Raw genomic sequence first — 26,606 nt, 5'->3', positions numbered from 1 at the left:
ATATTGAAAAGTGCCACTAGTGCAGTGACAAAGACAGGCAATTAAAAATTACTTCTTGATTGCCAACATGTGGAGTGTAATCATTTCTGATAATGAACAAAACTTTAATAGTGTAAAATGTAAAAAGTTCCTGCATGTTTATTAAATTGAACAGATCCTAAAATCAAGTTACCATCCTGAAAGTAAACGTGGAGAAAGAGAGCTTTGAGAGTTGGACAGGTTAATGAGAACTTCCCCTTTAAACAAGAAATTTTGTGGCCAAATTACTTTTCATTATTTCAAGGATATTTTAATAATCTACTTCATACCTCTATAGAATGATCCATTACTCTGTCAGTCTCAACCTCTTCACCCTCTGCTTAATATATGTGGCACTATCCTCACCTGCACAAAGAACATTATGTATGAGAACAGATGTATATAGAATAGCTGAAATGTGAACAAAAACAGATGAAAACATTCCTGAAAGATATTTATTGGCAGAAATGACTTTTACTTGAGTAGCTCAGTCAACAGACCATATGCAAGTGAAAGGCAAAGGTTCACAGTGCAAGTTGGGGACATTTATCATAGCTTCAAAAGCCACAGGTATTGAACACTTACCACAAGTCAACAAAAATTTGAATCTGAGGACTAATTTTTGTAAAAACTATTACATAACTCTGAATATCTATTTGAGTTGTTTACAATTAACAAAGATATAATGTTACTTAAAAACCGTCTTGATTTCAAATATCATATGACGTAGCATGTGAAAACTGCTGGATTTGGACGGGTTACTCCTGTAACTGAAATATCAGATCTGAAGACGGTTCTGAAATAACCGAAACCGGTCATATGAATAAAAATATTTGCAATCAAGACGGTTTTTAAGTATCATTATAATTTAACTGATTGCTGTTGTCCCATAAGACATTATGTCTGTTTTTGCAAAATAACAAAGATATGTAAATTAGTATAATGTTACTACCTAGCCAGTGTTTCAAGCACCGGATCTGAGGACGGCCACGTTTGCTGGTTTTGATGCCAGCAGCTTTCATTGTGTCAACCTCCCAAAGACTGCTGTCATTTGCTATAAAACAAAGGCACATTCTGCGTAAAGGTACTTTTCAGTAGTGTACTGTTACTTAGTTATGAGTTTATTTATGATAAAAATAAAAAATGTAAATTAATTCCGATGTCTAACAAACAATTGTGAAAAATAAAAGTAGTGCACTTGTAACGCTGCTGATGGGTAAAAAAACCAAATAGGTAACTGAAATGTGATTCAAATGTAATTTCACCTCAAAAGTACACTTGGGATAAAGAACATGATATGTGACACAATTTGATAGTGTTCACTGTTTTAATTTTATAAAGCTGCATGTCTTGGTAATTACTAGGACATTCCGTTCTCGTGTGTGCTTGTGTTTGGCTAATGGGGTGGTGAAGTGGAGGAGGTTGGTGTGGAGGTGTGGTGTGGAAAGGCAACTGTGTTATTTCAGTCACAACATACATGCCTACTGAACTTCAAACTGTAATCCCTCCTTAGTTGCTCAAGAAGAGACCAAAAGCACCAGCTTCAAATATTTTCTGATTACGCAGCCCACAATCAAACACAACTAAAGAGAGAAAAATATGCTGAGTAGTCCACTATGCCTCACTCATCAACATATTAGTGTATAAACCATGTAAAATGTGCCCTGCAGGAATGGCACCCCAGTACAGTATCTTGTCAATATACAGAAAAGGACAAAGAGTCATCAAATAAAATATAGACCAAGATACCAAACGGGGAACAAATAATTATAACACAGAACTGTAAGAGACTTTGCCCAACATGAAACACCTATGATAAAGTGGCACGGGGGATGCAGGGGAGTTGAAGGATGTCACGGTGTGGTAATCTCATGGAAGTGGAGGAAACCAAGAAGAGATTTAGGTGACAAATCTCATGCTGTTGAGAAAGTTGTTTTTAAATTGTGGTTCTTAGATGATGTACACATTGAAATCAAACAATAGCTGCACCAGACACTCATTCTAATGTGAAGTTTAGTGGTCATTATGCACCCACAGAAAGCAAAAACATTGGTTGTAAGCCAGCTGGAGTGAGGTACGGGCTACCAGGTCTATTTGAAGGACATAAACTGACATTGGGTCTGGGGGATTAGTTGAGTAAGAAAAGGTATTCCACATGTCCAGACATTAACAGACAGGATATTCCTACCTTCAGAAAGTATCGGACTCAGAAAATTATTCGAGATAGGAATTTCGCTGCTTTGACAAGTAGTTCATTCCTCAGGTGTCTTCTATACTAAATGACCTTATTTCACGGTCCATTTGATTCTCTCCTTGCGTAGAGTATAAAATGAATTATGGTTCAGGGGTATAGCAGATAAATGAAGTATGCATACATAACAAAGCTGGGACTGCAGAGCAAGTCATGTGGAATTGGAACAGACAAGAAAGGGTGGTCTGTTCCCCACAGACTACATTAATAAACCTACTTTAAAATATGTATTACATAAGGAATCATGATTCAAGTCGTAAGTATGACATCCATGTAAGCTTATAATCAAACTCTCAGCCCAAAATATCATTGATTCTGAAAATTTAAAAAAGTCAACATTATGTCCAAGACATCAGACAAACTGCATGAAACAAAAAAATAAAATAAAAACAGCTCTATCTGCAAAGTGAAGGTAGGTGAAAGTAACAAGATAGGTTAACTCTATAGAAAACAAGGATTGGTGACATTCATGTGAAAGTTCCATTTTCCGTATCAGACTAATTAAACACTAGGTTAATTATACAGAAATGAGGAAAAAGTATGTACACTTAACACACAGAAGCATATACTGCAAAATGTTGGCCAGATTTACAGCAGCTTCAGCATATGATACAAGTACTATGTGTGGAGTACGTGAGAGAATCTAGTTTAAGATGCTCATCTCTAAGGCCTTGACCACAATAATGGAGGCATGCAGACTATTTTACAGAGCTACAGGTGAGTGGGAGGGAGAGGTCCAATTTTAAATGGATATATTTACTAATAAAGAAACATGACTCACTACTCAGAGAATAGGACAAATGAACATACTGCAGTGAAGAATAATGAGTAGGCCTTCAGTTTTAAGGCACAAACATTAGCCACATACAGAGGGTCACATACAAACACACAAATGGAGCATTTGAACTCTACAAAACACATGGAGTGGAAGATTCTGTACATCCATCTTCTCACAGATGGTTGTGGGTCTTGGATTTTCAGTACAGACTGTCCAATCTGTGCAATTGAAAAGCCAGCAGGTGATGTTTCAAGTGATCACTGTATCAAAAATCTACAGGTGCCCGTCATTGAATATTGGCCATTGTTCTGACTGGATCAGACGTGGGAATCTTCCAACACATTGCAAAAGAGTATTCTTGGTAAAATAACAATTTGGAAATTTAGGTGGCTAACAGGTGTTCAATTTGACACTGTGTACCTGGAGAAGAATGTTATTTCAAAATTTTACAGATGCCACACTGCAGATACAAGCGTTGAAAAGCACAGAAGAAGAACAGTGTTTGGAAGCAGAGAGAGAGCCACAATGCTATTCAGTCTGTACAATGAACAAGAAGTTTAAAAAAGATGAAAGGAAAACAATGAGGTTTCTGAATGAACTTTAATTCTGTGAGAGATGGATAATCACTTGGGAGAGCAGTTAAATAAATGTCTTTAAAGAGATTAAAAGATAAACAACAAAAGTGAAACAAATTTAATGGAAAGTAGTTTAATTCCATGATCTAATTCACTCAGAATCACTTGATTTAATTAGACACATTAAGCAAGACATTATTGTATAATAGGATGCCACAAAAGTATGTGGCATTCTCCCTTGGTTTAAATTGATGGGGGATAAGATATTTTATCTAAGGATTTACAGTACAAGTTTTCTCTTATCAAATTTCTTGTACATGATCCAGAAGAGTTCATCAGTCTTCTGATGGGATTATAGAGTAGATCAGGATGGCCCACAGCAAACCAAACTACTTCACCTCGCAGTGTAACACACTCAATTATTTTCTGGACTACTCTAATTTCTCCCTTCTCCTGAAGTTCTTTTCTCTGTAGCTCCCCCAGGTATGATGGAAGATACTCTTTGTTCTCTTAACATGTGACCTCTCACATTCTTTCCCTTCTTGTCATTGTTTCTGTGGTGAAACTCTTCATTTCCTATAATTTGGGCCACTGATTTTCCAACATTTCTATGTAGAACGATATCTCTAACACTTTGATCCTGACCTCTTCCGGTTTTCTCACAATACTTAATTTAGAAGGACCACATAATTGTACAGATGTCAATTAACAATGCTCCCCCACCCTGACCCCTACACCCCAGTCTTTTATGACCCATGAAGAAATGTTAACTGTGCCTCTAGCATTATTTGATTGCACGTTTCCCAATTCTTTGTTTAACTCTTAATCTTCATTGGCTAACCAATGCCTTCTAACTCCTCTTCTATTGTGTCATCAGACAAATTGTACCCACATAGATGCCTTAATATATACTTGGCACCTATCAGCTCAGTACTCTGAGTTCAACAGTGAAACTAATGTCGCACTCTTAATGTTTGTTCCTTTGGTCTAATTTCACCAAAGGTTGCTTTGAATTTTTATATATGCTCAATAGTCCTACCAATGACTATTTCACTTTTGTTTTCTTCACATTTTTCTGCTGTCATTCCACTTTGACTTTTCTGCTTTCCTATTTATTTTATACTTAAATGTCTTATAATGATGTATTCCTATCTCTTACTGCAGATTTTTGTATTTCCTTACTTAAGAAATCAATTTCAGTATTTCCTCTGTAACACAATGTTTCTTTACGGTCGCCTTGTACATACTTACATTTGTCTGATCAACTTATGTGATTATCCTTTTCAGATAAATCCCTTTCTCTTCAACTGACCTGCCTACTACAGTACTCATTCCCACAGTATTTACTGCTTCAGAGAACTTCAGACACACAAAATTCATCCAAGTACCCCACTTCCTTCACAACCAATATTTCTGGACAATTCTCATAAGCTTCAGTCTATTCTTCATCATTACTAACATCATTACTAAATTGTGTTATGACTCTGTATCTGCTCCCAGGTACACCTTGCAATCCAATATCAGATTTTGCAAAAGGTCTCAAAATGATGTAATCCAACTAGAATCTTCTCACAACTCGAAGACTATTCGAAATATACCTCCTCTATTAATTTTTGAATAGTATAATCATAATTAACAACAAACTTATAGAACAATTGAATCTGTGTTTTTTACTTTGTCACTCCCATTGACAAGTTGATACTATTCCACAATTCTGTCTTCTATTACATCGCCTACTACAGCATTCCAATCACTCACAATTATTAGATTTCCATCCTCCTGTCATTAACATTTTGTCATAGACTTTCACTTTCTCTTTATCAGACACTTGCAGATATATCTGAACCATTAGTGGTTTTTTCCCCCCTGTCAATTCTGATGAGCATAATCTTATTACTCAACTGCCCAATGTATTTACCTGCACAGATCCACACCCAAAATCTAGATAAGCAGTTGTAATGTGCATCACACAAGTCAGCTGATACAGCTAGAAGTTCAACAACAGCCAGAGGCTGACACTCATGGATGCTCACAGAGCCTCTCATCTGTGCACTCTACTGGTTGGCTGACAGCTTTTGGAGACAGGACTGGCCAGCTCTAACTCAGTCACTTTTGCCTTGATGTGTGTGTCACCTCACTGTTATTGTGCCCTCTCCATTGCCAGTGTATCGATTATAACAAGCTGTGTCTAGGCTTAATAAAGTTCATTGTGTCTGTCACAACATAGTGTTCTCTTCTGGGATTAGATCATACACAGTGACTCATTTCATTTCAGCTAAGGAATCTTTGCGATTGTGTGACTGCCTCTGCTTCTTGGCTTTAGATTTCTGCCATGAATTATTACAACTTATTCAATGAAAATGGACATTGAAACTATTTGACAACATATTAGTCGGAAAGATATTTGCTATGATTACAAGGGATGACAGCATCTGAACAGAAGTTTTGCATAATGGCATGCCACTCAGATCAATCCTCAGTTCTCATTTTTTTTTGTCTTCAGTCCTAAGATTGGTTTGATGCAGCTCTCCATGCTACTCTGTCCTGTGCAAGCTGCTTGATCTCCCAGAACCCACTGCAACCCACATCCTTCTGAATCTGCTTAGTATAGTCATCTCTTGATTTCCCTCTATGATTTTTACCCTCCACACTGCCCTGCAATGCTAAATTTATGATCCCCTGATGCCTCAGAACATGTCCTACCAAATGATCCCTTCTTCTCAAGTTGTGCCACAAACTCTTCTTCTCCCCAATTCTATTCAATACCTCCTCATTAGTTACGTGATCTAACCATCTAATCATCAGCATTCTTCTGTAGCACTACATTTCAAAAGCTTCCATTCTATTCCTTGTCTAAATTATTTATTGTCCATGGCTACACTCCATACAAATACTTTCAGAAATGACTTCCTGACACTTAAATCTATACTCGATGTTAACAAATTTCTCTTCACAAACGCTTTCCTTGCCATTGCCAGTCTACATTTTATATCATCTCTACTTCGACCATCATCAGTTATTTTGCTCCCCAAATAGCAAAACTCCTTTACTACTTTAAGTGTCTCATTTCCTAATCTAATTCCCTCAGCATCACCTGCCTTCATTCAACTACATTCCATTATCCTCGTTTTGCTTTTGTTGTTGTTCATCTTATACCCTCCTTTCAAGACACTGTCCATTCCATTCAACTGCTCTTCAAAGTGCTTTGCTGTCTCTGACAGTATTACAATGTAATCGGCGACCCACAAAGTTTTTATTTCTTCTCCATGCAATTTAATTCCTACTCAGAATTTTACTTTTGTTTCCTTTACTGCTTGCTCAATATACAGATTGAATAACATCAGGGAGAGGCTACAACTCTGTCTCAACCCTTCCCAACCACTGCTTCCCTTTCATGCCCCTCGACTCTAAAAACTGCCATCTGCTTTCTGTACAAATTGTAAATAGCTTTTCACTCCCTATATTTTACCCCTGACACTTTCAGAATTTGAAAGAGATTATTCCAATCAACATTGTCAAAAGCTTTTTCTAAGTCTACAAATGCTAGAAACATACATTTGCCTTTACTTAATCTTTCTTCTAAGGTAAGGCGTAGGGTCAGTATTGCCTCATGTGTTCCAACACATCTACAGAATCCAAACTGATCTTCCCTGAGGTCAGCTTCTATCAGTTTTTCCATTTGTCTTTATAGAATTCATGTTAGTATTTTGTAGCTGTGACGTATTAAACAGATAGTTCAGTAATTTTAGTCTGAGGGTATTTCACCTGTCTCATACAACTTGCTTACTTGACGGTAGAGTTTTGTCAGAACTGGGTCTCCCAAGGCTTTTTCTTTCTTTTTTATTATGGTTTTTGGGGCACAAAACTGCTACGGTCATAAACGCCCTGTCTGTGACTTAGGAAAATTCAGAAATGAGAACGAAACTCAAAAAATTGGAGAAACTAGAAATTAGAGGAAAGCTTAAAAAACCACTATAGAAGAGGGTTGGTTGTCCCCAAGAAGAGCTTCAAATGACTGACGTAATCTCACTGGCACTAATAAACTCAAGAATACAATCAGCTGAGTGCGTGTCATCTGCTAAAACGGAAGATATATCAGGCGACAGATGTAGACGGACCCGTAATGGAGTAAAATAGGGGCACTCAAATAGAAGGTGTCTTACCGTCCACAGCTGAGAGCAGTGGGAACAGAGTGAGGGAGGATCACCACTTAAAAGATATCGATTGCTAAAAAGACAGTGCCCTACCCGGAGTCTAGTTAGAAGTACCTCCTCTCGACGATGCATTCAGGAGGAAGAGGTCCAAGCATGGGGAAGAGCTTTCACATCCCACAATTTATTATTGGAAAGTGTCAACCAATGTGCATGCCATGAAAGGGTAACATAACAACATAAAACACTCCGTAGATCAGCGAAGGGAATCGTGCGAATAGCTGGATGAAGAAGAGAGACTGCAGCCTTGGCCGCTATATCGGCCCCCTCATTTCCACAGATACCAATGTGTCCTGGGATCCAGAGAAATGCCACAGAGACGCCCTGCAAGTGGAGGCAGTCCTGAATCCAGTGGACCACAGGGTGGACAGGGTACAGACCTTGGAGACTGAGGAGAGAGCTGAGAGACTCTGAACAGATAACATACTGTATTTGCAGATGGCAACGGATGTATTGGACAGCCTAGAGAACAGCATAAAGCTCTGCAGTATAAACCAAGCACTGATCGGGAAGCTGAAATCAATTTGTGGTGTCGCCAACAATATAGGCACTCCCTACACCTAACGATGTTTTCGAGCCATCAGTGTAAATAAATGTGTCTTCCTTAATTTGTGCACATAGAGCAGCAAATGCCCGATGATAAACAAGTGAAGGGGTACCATCCTTGGGAAATTGACAAAGGTCATGGAGGAGGCAGGTCTGGGAATGGAGCCAAGACGGTGCTGTACCCCAAGTTGTTAAGAAGGTTTTAGGAAAGCGGAAGGAAACAGAATGGAGCAGTTGACAGAAGCGGACTCCCGCTGTTATTAGGGAGGAATGGCGGAATGCATACATTAAATCCAGGGAGGCATCAAAAAAATGTCATGGGCCAGATTAGCAGGCATGGAAGACAGATGGCTAGGACTGCTCGCTGATTGGACAGTGAAGGTTCAGCGGTCACAGCATAAAGGCTTCCCACAGGGCTGGTGTAAAAAACCTCTAGACAGTAAAAGTAATCCACAGTGGTGGATAGAGACAAGATGCCGAAGAATAGACGGCCAAGCAGAGGAGTAAACTATGCTTCCATAGTCCAATTTCGAGTGCTCTAAGGCATGGTAGAGGCGGAGGAGGACCACTCGGTCCTCTCCCTAGGAGGTACCATTCAGGACACGGAGGGTGTTGAGGGATCGCAGACAGTGAGCCGAAAGATAGGAAATGTGGGAGGACCAGCACAGTGTTCTGTCAAACATAAGAGCCAAGAATTTAGCAACGTCCGAAAATAGAAGGTTGACATGTCCTAGATGTAAGAAAGGTTGAAGGAACTCCATACAACGCAAAAATTAACACAAACGGTTTTACTGGGAGAAAAGCGGAAACCTGTTGCGATGCTTCAAGAGTGGAGGCAATCGAGACATCCTTTGAGACCTTGTTCGAGAAGCCTGTTACGTTGACAGCTGTAGTAGATAGCATGGACCCCTGGTGTACCCCGTTTTCTTGGGAGAAAGTACGGGAGAGAGTAGTTTCACCCGCACTATATATGTGCACTCTGCCATAAATTCGTGGAGAAAAAGTGGCAGCCGACCTAGAAAGCCCAAGAGAACAGCGTGCAGAGGATGCCTGTCCTCTAACAGGTATCTTATGCTCACACCAGATCAAAAAATATTGCTACCGTTTGGCGTTTCCAGAGAAAATTGTTCATGATATTAGTGGAGACAGATTCAGAATGATGTAGGTTGCAGTAAGTACTGGGAGATGAAGAAGCTTGCACAGGATAGAGTAGCTTGGAGAGCTGCATCAAACCAGTCTCAAGACTGAAGACCACAACACATAAGTGGAGGGAGCAACAATATGGTCAACTACAGAACAATACTTTCGGAAACCGCACTCGGCAGGTGTTAAAAGACTGCGGGACTCCAGCCACCAAGTTAACGGCAATTTACCATATGCTCCAAAACCTTACATGCCCTACTGATGAGAGAAATGGGGCGATAGCTAGAGAGGAGATGTTTGTCCTTTCCAGGTTTTGGAACAGGAACGATGATAGCTTCCCCGACATCTTCTGGGAAAAGTACTGTCGTTCCAAATTTGATCATAAAGGTGAAGGAGGTAGTGCAGACTATGGTATGATAAATGCAACAACATTTGGATACCATCCAGTCCTTGGGTGGAGGAGCGAGAAGAAGAGAGTTTGTGTTGGAGCTCCCGCATGGAGAAAACAATATTACAGCTTTCGAAATTTTGAGAGGAGAAAGCAAGAGGTTGCAATTCCGCTGCACATTTCTTCAGGAGAAACACTCACGAGTAATTTTAAGAGTTCAAAATCTCATCAAAGTGTTGACCCAATGAGTTAGAAATTGCGATGGGGTCCACTAATGTATCATGTGCCAAAGTTAGCCCAGAGACCGGCAAGAAACTAGGCACGCAACATAACTGTCAATTCTGACTCCAAACTTCAGAGGAGGGAGTGAAGGTGTTAAATAAGCTAGTAAAGAAGTTCCAGGTTGCCTTCTTGCTATCGCAGATGATATGACGGCATCGTGCGTGGAACTGCATATAGCAGACACAGTTGGCCAAAGTAGGATGTTGGTGGAAAACGCGAAGAGAACGTCACCGCTCATGTATTGCATCATGGCATGCGTCGTTGCACCAAGGAACTGGGGGGAACTGGGGCAATTCAGCGGTGCATGGTACTGAACGTTCTGCAGCTGTAAGGATAACGTCTGTAATGTGTGTGACCTCATTGTCGGTGCTAGGAGAGTGACGGTCATCGAATGTTGCTAGAGATGAAAAAAAGTGTCCAATCGGCTTGGGCAAACTTCCAGCGTCGCGGGTGCATATATATATTGCAGTTGAAACTGTAGTCTAAGGACACATGGAATGTGGTCACTCGAGTGTGTATCATCAAGGGCGAACCATTCGAAGTGCTCAGCTAGCGGAACAGTACCAACCGAAAGGTCCAAATGAGAGATATTTGTCGTGGAGGTAGACCAAAATGCAGGGTTCCCAGTGTTGAGGCAAACAAGATCCGCTTGGTGGAAGACGTCTATCAATAGTGAGCCACGCTGACATGGATGTGGAAGTCCCCAAAACGGGTAGTGGGCATTGAAGTCCCCAACCGCAAATAGGCGGGTGGAAGCTGACCAAGATGAAGGAGATCAGCTCGTACCATTGGTGTGGACGATGGAATGTATACATTGCAAAGAGAGAAGGTGTATGCAGAAAGGGAAAGACAGACAGTGACAGCTTTGAAGAAAGGGGAATGGGTGATAATGGAGAGTATCATGGAGAAGGATCATGAGTCTTCCATGTGCTGGAGTGCCTTCAACAGAGGGGAGATCAAATAGGACGGACTGAAAATGGGGGAGAACAAAGCAGTCATGGGGACACAGCTTTGTTTCCTGAAGACAGAAAATGACCAGTGAGTAAGATCGTAAGAGGATCAACAATTCATCCAAAGTGGCTTGAATACCATGGATGTTCCAGCGGATAAAGGGCATAGGGTGAACAGAAAATGGAGGAATGTGACCTAGGTTGCCATCAACTCAATGACTGCTCAGAGCTTGCAGCCGACAGCATGGAACGGCATTCAGCTGAATGCAAAAGATGCTGATCCATAGGTTGTTCAGGAGCAGCTCCTGCCACCAGTGATCAGCCGGTTGATTGGCCGGCAGCAGTGCGCAACAGCGACAGAGAAGACGGCCGAGTGTGGATACCGCCACGTGGTGCTGTAGATGAGACATGCCTTGGCAGAGAAGGAGAGGAACTGGGTTTCTTATTAGCCTTCTTGGAACCATAATGTTTAGATGAAGGAGGAACCAATGGTTGTGAAGTTGGGGTATGTAAAAAATCTTCACGAGTGTGCTCTTTTTTAGAAGTCCGCGTGTCTGACTTTTGGGCTCGAGACTTAGCAGAACCCAATGAAGGGTGAGCCTTAGAGTGAACAGGTGAAAGTGGGGAGGTTGAACAGGTTATCTTTGCGCTGGCCAATCTGATGACCGTGGCACTAAAGGTGAGATCACAAGTCTGCATGGCCGCCTCATTCGTTGGCCGAGGAGAGGCAAGGACAGTGCTGCACTTTCCTGTCTGAGGCACAATAGGCTTTCGACTGGCTAATAATTTTCGAGCAGCAAAGGTCGACACCTTTTCCTTCACTCTGATTTCCTGAATGAGCTTTTCGTCTTTAAAAATGGGGCAATCTCTAGAGGAAGCAGCATGGTCACCCATACAGTTGTCGCAACAAGGGGATGGAGATGGACAAGCACCTTCATGGGCATCCTTGCCACACGTAACACATTTGGCCAGATTGGAATAGGACTGGCTGATGTGATTGAACCGCTGAAACTGATAGCAACACATAGGGTTTGGGATGTAAGGGTGAGCAGAAATTCTCTCATAGCCTGCTTTGATTTTTGATGGGAGTTGAACTTTGTCAAATATCAATAAGACGCCATGTGAGGAATTTAAAGTTTGGTGCTCTTCCACACGGACAGGGAAGGTGTGTAGCAGTTAAGTACGCAGCAATTTTAGTGTCTGGAGGGCACTGATTGTTTCTAACAACAAGGTGCCATTTTGTAATCTGGAACAAGACTTTACAGGACGTGCGATTGCGTCAACACCTTTCTGAATAATGAAAAGGTTGACCATGGAGAAGTTGTGACTTTTGTCAGACCTAGAAACAACAGGAAACTGTGGCAATGATGGAAGGACTGTCTGTGGCTGAGACTCATTGAACTTATGCTTGTGAGCAGACATAGTAGATGATGAAGAAACCATTGCGAAAGTATCCCCCATGATTGCTGTCATCTCCAATGGCATTCTCCTTCCTTCTCCCAATGCTGTCAGTAGTTTTAATGGAATAATGTTTACTCTGGGTCCCTTGTTTCGACTCAGATCTTTCAGTGCTCTGTCAAAGTCTTCACGCAGTATCATGTCTCCCATTTCATCTTCATCTGCATCCTCTTCCATTTCCATAATACTATCCAAGTACATCACCCTTGTATTAACGCTCTATATACTTCTTCCACCTTTCTGCTTTCCCTCCTTTGCTTAGAACTGGGTTCCATCTGAGCTCTTGATATTCATGCAAGTGGTTCTCCTATCCCCCAAAGGTCTCTCTGCTTTATACGAAGGCAGTATCTATCTTACCCCTAGTGACGTAAGTCTCTACATCTTTGCATTTGTCCTCTAGCCATCCCTGCTTAGCCACTTTGCTCTTCCTGTTGACCTCATTTTTGTGGTGTTTATATTCCTTTTTGCCTGCTTCATTTACTGCATTTTTATACTTTCTCATTTCATCAATGAAATTCAATATTTCTTCTGTTACCCAGCGATTTCTACTAGCCATTATCTTTTTACCTATTTGGTCCTCTGCTGCCTTCACTATTTCATCCCTCAAAGCTACTCATTCATCTTCTCCTGTATTCCTTTCCCCAATTCCTTTCAATCGCTGCCTTATGCTCCGATATTTCTCCAATACAACCCATATAATTTGGCTATGCAGATGACTCGTCAACATCATCTGACCTAGCCATATTCAGCCAAAACTTCCAAAAAAGTAGGTTACAACCTAATGTAAGAAAACGCAAGTTGCACATTTTCACTTGTAAAACAGACTGGCACATAGAGTCCTTGATGCTCATTTTGACAGAGACAGAGTGTCATAATGTGCACCTGAAGTACCTTGGGACAGACACTTCCTTTTATGTAGCACTTACAACCAACACCTGGAAAGCTGAAAAGCACATACAACATTCTGCACCAGCTCTGTGGTCTTGTCGGGCAGTGTCAGCAAACACATTTCAGTCAATAGCAGAGTACATCTACTGTGTGCCCATTTAGTGGAATAGTACATATGTGAAAAAGGTATATGTACATCTTAACTGATGTGCATCCACTGTCAGTAGGTCTGTACAGTATATTTCCACACATTGGTTACCTATCTCAGGTCACATTCCACATCATTACATAATGTGAAAAAGTGCTCTACTACACACATATCAGAATTCTTATCATGGCTTGGTTTCTTCCTGAAAATGAATTCAATGCCACCAATAAACAGAAATGCGGTCAGCAACAAAAGTGTTCTCTGCCATGACTGAAACTGTCTTGCACCCACGAGAAAACCCATGGACTTGACAAGCCTTGAGAAATTTGTGTATTTGAATGGTGCAAGGAAGATGTGTAAACACGTTCCGCAAGTGAGGCAAATCTTCATTACCATCTTGGGACTGTGGTGTGTGATGGCAGATAGTAGCTCATATGTTATAAACATGTCTCACAAGTTCCTACAAGGGTTGTTTTGAAGAATTTCTGACAGTGATGATTAATGTGATGAACTACATAACAGAGCTGCAGGTGTGAGTAATCTGTAAAGCATAAATATCGAAGTAATATGTCATCTCGTGTCAAATCTTTTCATTTAAAAAGTAACCATCTGAAATTACACCTACTGCCATTTGTGTCATATTACATTTGAGAGCTGTGTTGAAATGTAGTAGTTTGTATATGTATCATTTGATTGAAAATCTGATAACATATGCCTTAAATAAATTGGTTATTCCATCTTTTTCTCATAGTTACCTACCCTTAGGTAGATTGAAATGAGGGACTAATCCAGAATGTTTTGCCAATGGTGAGTTCATTGTGAACTGTAAGTAAAATAGCTTCACCAAAAACAACAAATGAAATTAATTACCTTTATTCTTTGTCCACTCTGAACAGCAGTGTCTCCAACATCGAGGTACTCCGTTACAAAATTTCCTCTTTATCTCATCAGGCACTCCTGAAAACATAAATAAAGATATATCAATAACCATCATTGACACTCGGATCTTACCTAAAATGTAAAAAGAAGTTCTGCTTTACACCACAGAGAGACAAAAATGAACAAGAGGTCGAGTGGAGAGGTCGAGTGGAGAGGTCGAGTGGAGAGGTCGAGTGGAGAGGTCGAGTGGAGAGGTCGAGTGGAGAGGTCGAGTGGAGAGGTCGAGTGGAGAGGTCGAGTGGAGAGGTCGAGTGGAGAGGTCGAGTGGAGAGGTCGAGTGGAGAGGTCGAGTGGAGAGGTCGAGTGGAGAGGTCGAGTGGAGAGGTCGAGTGGAGAGGTCGAGTGGAGAGGTCGAGTGGAGAGGTCGAGTGGAGAGGTCGAGTGGAGAGGTCGAGTGGAGAGGTCGAGTGGAGAGGTCGAGTGGTGGGAGGGAGGGAGGGCAGAGAAGAAGGAAGAGGATGAAACATGTTATCGATTCATGACCCAATACTCACAGGGCCACAAAGCTTCTAGTCCCCGTCTGACAGATGGAACCCTATGAACAATGTAGTCAGTCCTCACGTCTTAACACACAGAGAAGAGGTGGGATATTGAGTGATCAGGATACTTGTGCCACCACACCTATTCTCCATGGTAGCCAAATACTAGCAGTGAACATTTCATGCGCCACCAGTATTCAAGCTGGCTTGCCTCTGAACAGAGCAGCACAACAGAGCACAAGTGTATTCAGTGATGAAAGGAGGCTGACTAGCTGTCAGGTAACACAAAAAATTCCCATTTCTGATGAGTACCTAAGGAAAATTGCCCCCCTATAACAGCTGCTTTTCTGACTTATACAACCCAAGGCAAATAAAATGAACCATCACAAAGGAATTGACTGTACGGGATAGAAATCGGGATTTTGTGTACATATACAGATAAACAAATGATTACAATTTTAGAAAAGTGGGATAATTTATCCCACAAAAAAGAGCTTCACAAACTGTGCAAATAAGTAATGCATTGGCTCAACTCTGCCCCTTATGCAAGCGGTTTTCAGCTTGCTATTGCTTCATAGAGATGGTGAATATCCTCCAGAGTGTTCCAATGCCAAACCTGGCCAAGTGGTGTGTGTAGTCATCAAAATCACAAGACGGTTTGAGTGCTGTGGTCATAATGCTCCAAACACACACTAGTCAGAAGAGATCCGGTAATGCTGCCGATTGAGGTAACATTAGTCGAGCATGAATGCGAGCAGTAGAAACTCTCACCATGTATGAGCAGACATTATCCCAATGAAATGTGAGCCCAAAATGGCTTTCAATGAATGGCAATGAAATGAGGCACAGAATATCGTCTTGTACCTCCGTACTTTAAGGATGCCATGGATGACAACCCGAGGAATCCTGCTACAAATAGAAACAGCACACATCACTACTGGTTGTCAGGCTAAATGGCTAGTGACAGTAAAGCTGATATCTCACTTCTGCCTGTACCACTTCGTGACATGCCTTCTGCCTGGAATCTCAGTGACTTTAGTAGAATTGTCTTCAGTGACGAGTCCTGCTTTGAAGTGAGCCCCTATGACCACAGTACATTATCACATGCACAATCTGCAAACACAGTGAGTCTTGTTTGTACTTCACCATCGAGTGTTTGTTATTTTGAGAAGACAGGCCAAGAATGAATGCCTTTCTGCAAGCCTTAATTGTCACCCTTAAGCTCTTATAATAGCTCCAAATCATAGAGGAAACAGCCAGAATCAAAGTGAGACCATGAGTAATCACAACAAAAGTGTAGCATTTAGAACCTGTCTGTCCCACATGGCCTACCATTGAGGAACTTATTGCACAATCTTCATTTGAAGCCATGCATGTTTCTAACCGATATTAACTGCTTTCAGCTAAAGTATTATTTAGAACTATGACATGACTCGCCTTTTATCTTAGGGAATTGGAAAAACAGTGCTTCTGCACATTCCTCAGGTCCCACAACATACAACTGCAAGCGACGTTCTGTAGATACCAGTTTCGAGGACATGCTAAAAACTGAAAAGTCAAAAACAAATTCCATCACATTCAAACCGCTCCCCATATGGGCACAATTTTTCTGAAGAAAATTGTTTGAAAGCTATCATTTTATGAAAGGACATCGACAGCATTGAGATTCTGTATAATACTCATAAAAAACTTATTTCTGACATTTTCTTCAAATTTCTCTCTCTGAGTAACACAAAGTTTTCTGAATGTCTAAAAAGACTTGTCACACATTGTGTGAGTAGTGTCATGTAACGGACTACTGAAACTACTGATACCGCCAGTTGGCAAGGTGTGCGGTGTCGTCAATCAACTTGAAGGAGCAAGTGAACTTTAACTACGTAGACATGAAGTGAAATATTATTATTTTGTTACAAAATAATACAATGACAATAATGAGGTATACTGCCACAGAATTATATTATAAACACTTTTAATTTTTTAAAGTATGATTTTCATATATGTATACGTGAGGTGTGTAAAATATCGATATACAACCAAGGTTGGCAATACTGCACAGTTTGTAATCTCTGAACAGGAGCCGGTTGTTGGCGGGTGTAGAGTCAGTGGGGAGTTGGTGTTGGGATGTCTTGTAATATGCATGCTTTGAAAAGATCAAGGATGGCGGGAATGAAATGAAGTACTGGAAAATATCATCACAATCAGGATTTGTAAAATAAAAGTTGGAAGTTTAACTAAGCATCTGTTTTTATGCAGCAAAATACACACCCTGGACCACAAATTTATTTAGCAAACAGTGGATGGCGATATTCATCACTGGACGACAAGCGTGCACCAACAACCAATAATGGTAAGAAAGTTATATTACTCTAAATTCATATTGTGATGATACCTATCTTTCTCCATGTCTTCAGCCCTAAATGTACTCTGTTGTTGGAGTGAACAACACGATGGGGTCTGGTGGTCATTTGACACACCAGGGAGACCACACAAGTTTAAAAATCATAATTTGCAGCTTAATATACTACTACTGATAATAATTAATATTTGTCCCCTGCAGAAAGAGGTGCTTTAAAGTAGGCAAAGCACATTTGGACAATTTTTGTGTTGCCAGCTGTAGTTGTGTAAGATTGTTAACATTATAGTGGTACCTGTTAAACACACAAGATTGCAAGTGCATCAGAAACACGTATCAGATGGAATGTCACCCTTTGTGATACAGGTAACACAAAGACAGGCAGACAGACTGACCGTCAAATGACAATACAGACTTGATAGTTTTACCAATTTGTGATTGTCATGCAAACTGGACATGTTGACCCTTGGGGCTGAGATTTAGAAACGCTGCTACCTGGACTGAGAATCCTTTGAAGACAGCTTTATCGAGGCTTGGCACTGCTCACATACTCACTAAAAACTGTAGGTAATTGCAGATTGTATTTTGCCGAGGGCACAGAACAGTGTGAGGCAACTTGGACAACATTTTTAAATCTCCAAACATACCCACCTCTTGTCCCATCTGTACTTCATTGCAGTATGTTCAGTTAGATTGTGATAAGCTGGACCTTAAGCAAAACAGCTTCTACTACTTCTTATTTGGTGGCAATAAATTGCAGAATTTTAAGTATCTGAAGGTAAATTAGTGGGAGAGGGAGACGAGTTACACAATATCACACAGGATACTATTTAGTAACTGATATTTTCCCAACAATTCTCCTTTTTACAGGTGGGGAAAAACTGAGTCCCAAAATTTTAACCCTGGATAGCAGATGCTAATAGGAACCAAAATTACTAACATAGTGTCGGTTAACAACACACTATTTTTAAACTATGTAAACTTGGTGCAATTCACATCAATTGGCCATGGGATTGACTTGTTGCTGTTCGTCAGTTGACGGGCAGTGCTATAGCTGTCAATCCTCGCAAACAAATGTCCCTCGCACTGTCACTACCCTAACACAATATGAACATGTGTCAAATAGGTCTCAATGTTTGTCTCCATCTCACATAAGAGGCATTCACATGTCACCTTTGTTTTGGAGCACACAAATCTTCTGCAATTTGTTCATACAGTGAGCGTGGCAACACAGTATTTGTTTGAAGAATGATGAGACACGGATTTTGTTCATGGACTAGCTGATGGTAACACACATGAAACTTGATGTTTGTATGAGGAATGGTACCCAGCAATATGTCACCCACACTCGCAAACATTTACAGCAATTCACCATTGAATTGGTGAATCAGGCTCGTTAACAGGATATCATGGTGATGCTGGAAGACCTCAAACATGATGGGACACTGCATTTGAAGAGACTGTTCTCAATCACTTTTAGGAAGCACCTAAAACATGTACTTGAGCAGTTGGAAGCAACATAGGAGCCACACATCAGTTAGTCTGGAAGGTTTTGAGGAATGGTGCCCAGCATCCTTTTACTTTCCACCCTGCTCTAGACCTAAATCCTGTGGGGGACAATGAATACTGGCTAGAGTTTATCCAGTGGTTTCAGCAACATGTTGCATGAGATCCCAAACCCCCCTCCCCGGCCACCACCTCAATTGTGTTTTTTACCGACGAGTGTGCCTCCTACTGAGATTGTGTTTACAGCACTCAAAACATTGGGGCAAGAGGAAATCCTAGTGTCATCTACATGTACACCCATGGACCCCAGGAACAATTTTTGCTCAACATTTGGGCGATCATTGTGGGTGACCATCTTACTGGGCCTGTCCATCTACCTCTTTGGCTTACTGGGGGAAATTACCTTCACTTATTGAACAAACTCTACCCGGCCTGCTGGAAGATGTTCCCCTGGAAATACAGCTGTGCAAGTGATTGCAGCATGGGGTGCCTCCACATAAGAGTCATGCTGTGCACAGATATTTAAATGAACTTTGTGATGGCCAGGTAATTGGCAGAGGTGGCCATAGGACACGGCCCCCGCAGTCACCACAACTCGTGCCACAAAACTTTTTCCTGTGTTGATTCTTCAATGTTCTAGTTCACCCACCTGGGCAGGATCCACTTAGAAACAAAGAGGAATTAGTGCATCTCATTCAACACGCTGCCAATCACATCAAGGCCATGCCAGGAATCTTTCAAAGAGTTTGGCAAAACACCATTCGACATTATCAAGCTTGTAAACAATGTTGTAGCTACAAAAAAGGCCCTTTTAAGGGCCAAAAGAATTTGTAAAAGACTTTCCGTATGCAAATTAACAGCTGCTGATGATTTTGTTCTCAGTACATCTTATCATGAAACTACAATGGATGTGTTGGGACCCTGACGGATTTGCCCCTAGCGCCCCAGAGTGGAAGGCTGGTATGCTACCACTGAGCATGTGTGCCGCCTCAGATACACCGCGATTTCCAACAGGCAAAGCATTCCAGTCACACATTGTCCAGAAAACCTGGCAACACAGCAATGCCATGGCCAATTGGACCACATGACACCAAGTTTCCACAGTTTAAAGATTGTTGACCTACACAACATTAGTAATTTTAGTTCCTACTGGCATCAGGTATCCAGAGTTAAAATTTCACGACAATTTTGCTCCACCCTGTATATGGATGACAACCATCACGTAGGCCAAATTAAGAAACAGACCTCCGAGAACTACCCAAATATGGGACATCCAGTATGCAGTTGCCACAAGAGTTGAGTGGCATCTGTGGGTCATCAGGATCTCTCAGATTCAGCACTAGTTAGAAAACCTGCCTCCAGCATATAGTCTCATCCCACTACCTTTCTAAATTTAACCTTCCATCAGTATAACCTCCCTTTTCCTGAGTAGTATATATCACTGAAAGTAAAGTGTGGTCAAGGCTATTACAAAAATATGATAAAATAAACTAGTTCTTAAATTAAGGTGTAGAAGTATTAGTACTGGTGATGCACGCATATTACTATCCACACACCTTTCCATCCCAACAGCCTTATGAACTTAGCTTCCTTTAACACCTCCCTTTTTTTCACAATAACAACAACAACAATTATTATTGTAGTAGTAGTAGTAGTAGTAGTAGTAGTAGTAGTACCCCGTGGAGGCTCGGGAAAAGAATAGGCCTCCAGTCATAAAAGGCGACAAAAAGAACAAACCACTAATAGGGCTAACACCCTTTACTGTTATTAGTTGGTTCAGGACGGAACTAATGAAGCCTCAGACAAGCGCTGTCATGGTCGGGGATGACGCTTAAACCCTATACCCGTCCACATTGGTAATGACACTGCTAGCCACACGGAAAATAATTTAAATCCGAATAGAGGTGTTTTGTAGGATATGCTTCCTGCAACCACTCTAGAAGGAAAACAAAGACATAGGATGAGATGGTCTGATGAAGTTAACCGACACATGATGTTCTGTTATTACCAAGCAGCAAACTTAGGATCAAACAAAACTGCATACAGTATACACAACATTTTTACCAGATAACCAGAATTAAAATTTTGAACAGAACAACGACTAGCTAATCAGATCCATGTAATGATCAAAATTAACAGGATACCACAGTCAGAATTAGAAAATATCAAACAACAAGTACAACAAATACTGGAAGAAAATTATGTGCAATCAGAAGAAGAAGAAAATACAGTAATGGACTCTCACATCCCAGAGCAAACAAACAAAGAACACCACGCATCAATTAAACAACCAGGGGAAAATTAAATCTTAAGACAGCCACCAGAACAAGCACAAATAGAACATGAAGTGACACACATGTTAGATATAGAAAAAAAATTTCAGTTGACATATATGGAATACAAAGACACAAATACAAACATTAGACCATTCTTGCTTAGACCACCAAATAACCCACAAGTCGAAACAACAATAACAACTATCAACACAATCATACACAACAAAATAAATGAAAATGCAACTATGGAAAAGTTACAACTACTGGTTTATATAGGAGCACTCACTACACGAAATATACACACCAGGCAGAGATCAGAACCAACCAACACACAGGAGATACGCATAAAACCAGCATGGCAACACAGCCTACAGATCAGAATAGAAAAACTGAGAAAAGACATCAGACAGCTAACACAATTTATAAGACGTCAAATGTCAGAAAAAAATGAAAAATGTTAGGTGAAATCTCACAACAAGAAGCAATAGAGCAATTAGATGAAAAGAAGCAGAAATTAAAAGCATTGGCCAAACGACTTAGAAGATACAAAAATGTGGAAATAGAAGGAAACAAAACCAAACATTCAACACAAACCAAAAGATATTTTACCAGACAATAGATAACACACATTAAAATAGACAATCCACCAAACATAACAGACATGGAACACTTCTGGAGCAACATATGGTCAAACCCAGTACAACACAACAGGCATGCACGGTGCATAGAAGCAGAAACAGACACATACAAGATGATACCACAAATGCCTGAAGTGATAATTTTGCAACATGAAGTCAACTGAGCAATTAATTCTATGCACAATTGTAAAGCCCCTGGAAAAGATAAAATAGCAAATTTCTGGCTAAAGGAGTTCACCTCCACACATTCACATCTAACTAAATTATTTAACAGTTACATTGCAGACCCATACACATTCCCTGATACACTTACACAATGAGTAACTTATCTGAAACCTAAAGATCAAGCAGACACAGCATACCCTGCAAAATATCGCCCCATAACATGGCTACCAAGAATATACAAAATATTAAGTTCAGTCGTTACACAGATATTAGTGACACATACAACACATAACAAAATTATAAATGAATTATAAAAAAAAATGTTGCAAAGGAGCATGAGGATGTAAAGAGCAACTGACAATAGATTCAGAGAAGACAAATCAAGATAAAACTAAACAAGGTCACTACACTACACACACATTGATTACCAAAAAGCTTTTGATAGTCTACCCGACTCTTGCTTACCACAGGTATTGGAAAGATACAAAGCAGATCCTAAATTCATACAGTTCCTAAACATAGTAATGAAACATTGGAAAAGCACACTTAATATCCAAACAAATTCAAATAACATCACATCACAGCCAATACAGATTAAGCATTGAATATACCAAGGAGACTCATTAAGTCCTTTCTGGGTCCGGCATGCTCTGAACCCACTATCCAACATGTTAAATAATACAGATTATGGATATAATATTACTGGAACATACCCACACAAAATCACATATTTGCTATACATGGATGATGTAAAACTACTGGCAGCAACCAATCAACAACTCAACCATTTACTAAAGATAACAGAAGTATTCAGCAATTATATAAATATGGCTTTTGGAACAGATAAATGTAAGAATAACAGTATAGACAAGGGAAAACACACTAAACAGAAAGATTACATATTGGATAACCCCAGTGACTGCATAGAAGCAGTGGAAAAAACAGATGCCTATAAATATCTAGGATACAGACAAAAAATAGGAATAGATAATGCAAATGTTAAAGAGGAACTAAAAGAAAAATATAGACAAAAACTAACAAAAATACTGAGAAAAGAATTGACAGCAAGAAAAAAAGACAAAAGCTATAAATAATTACGCTATGCCAATATTGTCCTACACATTTGGAGTAGTGAAATGGAGTAATACAGACCTAGAAGCACTCGGTACACTTACACGATCACAATACCACAAATATAGAATACATCACATACATTCAGCCACAGAAAGATTCACATTATGTAGAGACGAAGTAGGAAGGGGATTTATTGACAAATAAATGCTACATTATGGACAGGTAAACGATTTAAGAAAATTCTTTATAGAACGTGCAGAAACTAGCAAAATACGCATAGCAATCACTCATATAAATACATCGGCTGCACCATTACAATTTCATAACCACTTCTACAACCCCTTAGATCACATAACGTCAACAGGTATGAAGCAAGTAAATTTGAAAAAGAAAAAACTACATGGCAATCACCCATATCATTTAATACAGCCACACATCGATGAAGACGTATCCAACACATGGCTAAGAAAAGGCAATATATACAGTGAGATGGAAGGATTCATGGTTACAGTACAGGATCAAACAATAAACACTAGATATTACAGCAAGCATACTATTAACGATTCCAATACCACAACAGATAAGTGCGGACTTTGCAAACAACAAATAGAAATAGTAGATTACATCACAAGTGGATATACAATACTAGCAAATACAGAATACCCCAGAAGACATGACAATGTAGCAAAAATAATACATCAATGACTTGCCATACAACATAAACTAATAAAGCAACATGTTCTCACATACAATTATGCACCATAAAATGTATTGGAGAATGATGAATACAAATTATACTATCAACTACCGGAGTAATACCACACAGTATCCACCAGTACATGAATGCAATGCAGCTACATCCAAACATATATATACAACTACAGAAATATACAACTACAGAAATATGTAATTAATGATATATGTACAATTACCCAAAAGTTCCTAAATGCAATGGAACATATACCGTACAGTTAAAAGGAAGTCACGCTTGATCAAGGTCCGCACCACTTTCCATTTTTATTGAGACATAACGCCTGAGAAAGGAAATTATATAATAATAAAAATAATAATAATAATAATAGTAATAGTAGTAATTATCATACCTATTGCATCTCATTATTTCGTTCACTGTTCTAACCTTCTTATTTTCAGCCTACCCTCCCTTTCTCTGTCTAATGCTTCTCCTCCTTGCCCTCCATTTCTTAATTGTATTACTCATTTTTTTCCTTCCTCTAAATCTGTTTTCTTTCTTAATCATTGTAGCTCGTATCTGTGAGTACAGAGAGCAAATTCCAAATCAAGAAATTAAAGCACTTAAAGCAGTGATGCTTTTAGGGGTGAATCAATCCATCCAGAGGGTAAGATAATGGAAAATGAAGGCACTGTATTTTTTACCTACCATGAAGATGACATATCGAGTTGTATCCCCACACAATGAAGAGTGTTACTCACTTCAGGTTTGGCTAAAGCCTTCTTAAGAAAAGAAAAGTCACACTCTCACAAACAAGCACACATCATTACCACTGTCTCAAGAAGCTCCAGCAACAGTGCTACAGTCACATTGATTTAAAGTAGCAATCCAGAATGGGACACAAAAAGGGTTGATATAGAGAATACAGGTGTGACAAGGGAGCAGCACTGTAACAGAGCAGGCAGGTTCTACTTGGCAGCAGGAGAATGCTGCCAGGCACAGTATCTGGAAGCTGTGGGGGAGCAAGTGCAGAAGGATTGGGGAGAAAAGGGAATGGGGAAGGAGAGGTGCAGAGAGGGGGGAGAAAAACCAGAGGGTGCATTGGGAGAGAGCAGCACACAATGGAAGTGAGGGAAGGTCGTGTGGGACAGATGCAGCAGAAACTGTTGGATAGACTGTGTGTGAGCAACAGGTTGTAGTAGACTGAGGAAAAGATAATTTTTAGAGTGGTGCAAGTGCTGAGAGGATAACTACCATCTGTACAGTTCAGGAAAGATGGTGGTGGAAGGAATGATCCAGATGGCCCAGGTTATAAAACAGGCACATAATGAAACATATTATGTTCTGCTGCATGTTGTTCCACATGGTGGGCCCCATACCTGTTGGCCACAGTTCGGCAGTGACCATTCATCCTGGTTGACAGCTGATTGATAGTCCTTCCAATATAAAAAGCTATGCAATTAATGCATCAGTGCTGGTATCTGACAAACTTGTTTTCACATGTGGTATGCCCTTTGATATGTTGGAATAATCCCGTGACAGGACTGGGACTGGAATCACTGTTTTGTTGGATGGGACAGGTTTGGACCTAGGTCTCCCATAGAGATGATATCCCCGTGGAGAGGTGAGGGATTTTCAGTATCCTAGGGATGAACTAGGATTTTGTGAAGGTTGTGCAGGCATGGTTCACTACTTTAGGAGGGATGGGAAGAAGCTCTGTTAGGGTATCCCTTGTTTCAGGGCACAATGATAGGGGATCCAAGGTCTATCAGAGGGCTACATCTATCATCATGCCACAAAATGTGGTACTTCCAACCCAATCTCCTTCTTACCCATCCTAAAATGGTGTTCCATAGCCCACCCCACCTCTGCAACATCTTAGTCCATGACTATTACTCTCCCCCCATGCCAAATCCTTGCCACAGGGGTCATTTCTAAAAAACACTGTTGACTGATGATATATTTAACCTTTGAAATACTTACGATTATTATCATCCCGCAACTCGCCGAGGAGGTGGCAAGTGTTGCCATCGGTGAGCCTGACGTAACTACAACTCTGGCCCTGGCCAACTCTAGCCTTCACAGCTGCAGTCACATATCTCATTACACTGCCTCGGAAGTACCTAATGAACATAAAAAATGAATTACATCTGTGTATTATTTTACATTACACTGCATGCAATTTAAAGAAAAAAATGATTTAAGAAATTTTCACTAAAACTCATATAGTTACAAAACTCAGTTTGAGGACTGTAGCAATTTCATATCTCCTGCTTTAGGGTACACAAACAGTATAAACATTTACCTCAGACCTATGGGGCAAGTATAACCCCAAGGCCCATACAATGTTTTGAGTACTTTTCATTGGGTTTTCTTCTGAATGATGAAGGTCATTCTCTTCAAAGTCAGGAGTGAGACATGTCCATGTAGCACTCATTATCCTCATACATGTAAATGTACCAGTTTCTTGCAGCCATTGCTGTAGTCAAATGTAAAGTGGTATGTTGTTGTTGTGGCCTTCAGTTCTGAGACTGGTCTGATGCAGCTCTCCATGCTACTCTATCCTGTGCAAGCTTCTTCATCTCCCAGAACCCACTGTAACCCACATCCTTCTGAATCTGCTTAGTGTAGTCATCTCTTGATCTGCCTCTATGATTTTTACCCTCTACGCAGCCCTCCAATACTAAATTGGTGATCCCTTGATGCCTCAGAACATGCCCTACTAACCAATCCCTACTTCTGGTCAAGTTGTGCCACAAACTTCTCTTCTCCCCAATTCTATTCAATACCTCCTCATTAGTTATGTGATCTACCGATCTAATATTCAGCATTCTTCTGTAGAACCACAT

The 26,606-nt window shown here is 40.3% G+C and overlaps 1 long non-coding RNA gene across 1 annotated transcript; it reads right to left on the bottom strand.

Moving 5' to 3' along the window:
- Nucleotides 1–367: 367 nt before the first annotated feature.
- LOC126356277 (uncharacterized) lies at nt 368–25,765 on the bottom strand. The gene is made up of 3 exons (XR_007565622.1): nt 25,741–25,765; nt 14,507–14,593; nt 368–384 (listed from the first exon to the last, which is right to left on the bottom strand). It is a non-coding gene; the product is annotated as an uncharacterized LOC126356277 (long non-coding RNA).
- Between the last annotated feature and the right edge of the window lie 841 nt (nt 25,766–26,606).

This window comes from Schistocerca gregaria, chromosome 3, assembly GCF_023897955.1.
Source record: "Schistocerca gregaria isolate iqSchGreg1 chromosome 3, iqSchGreg1.2, whole genome shotgun sequence".
Lineage (NCBI taxonomy): Eukaryota > Metazoa > Arthropoda > Insecta > Orthoptera > Acrididae > Schistocerca > Schistocerca gregaria.
Note: the sequence above shows the minus strand (reverse complement) of the source record. Positions and strands in the feature narration are given on the sequence as shown.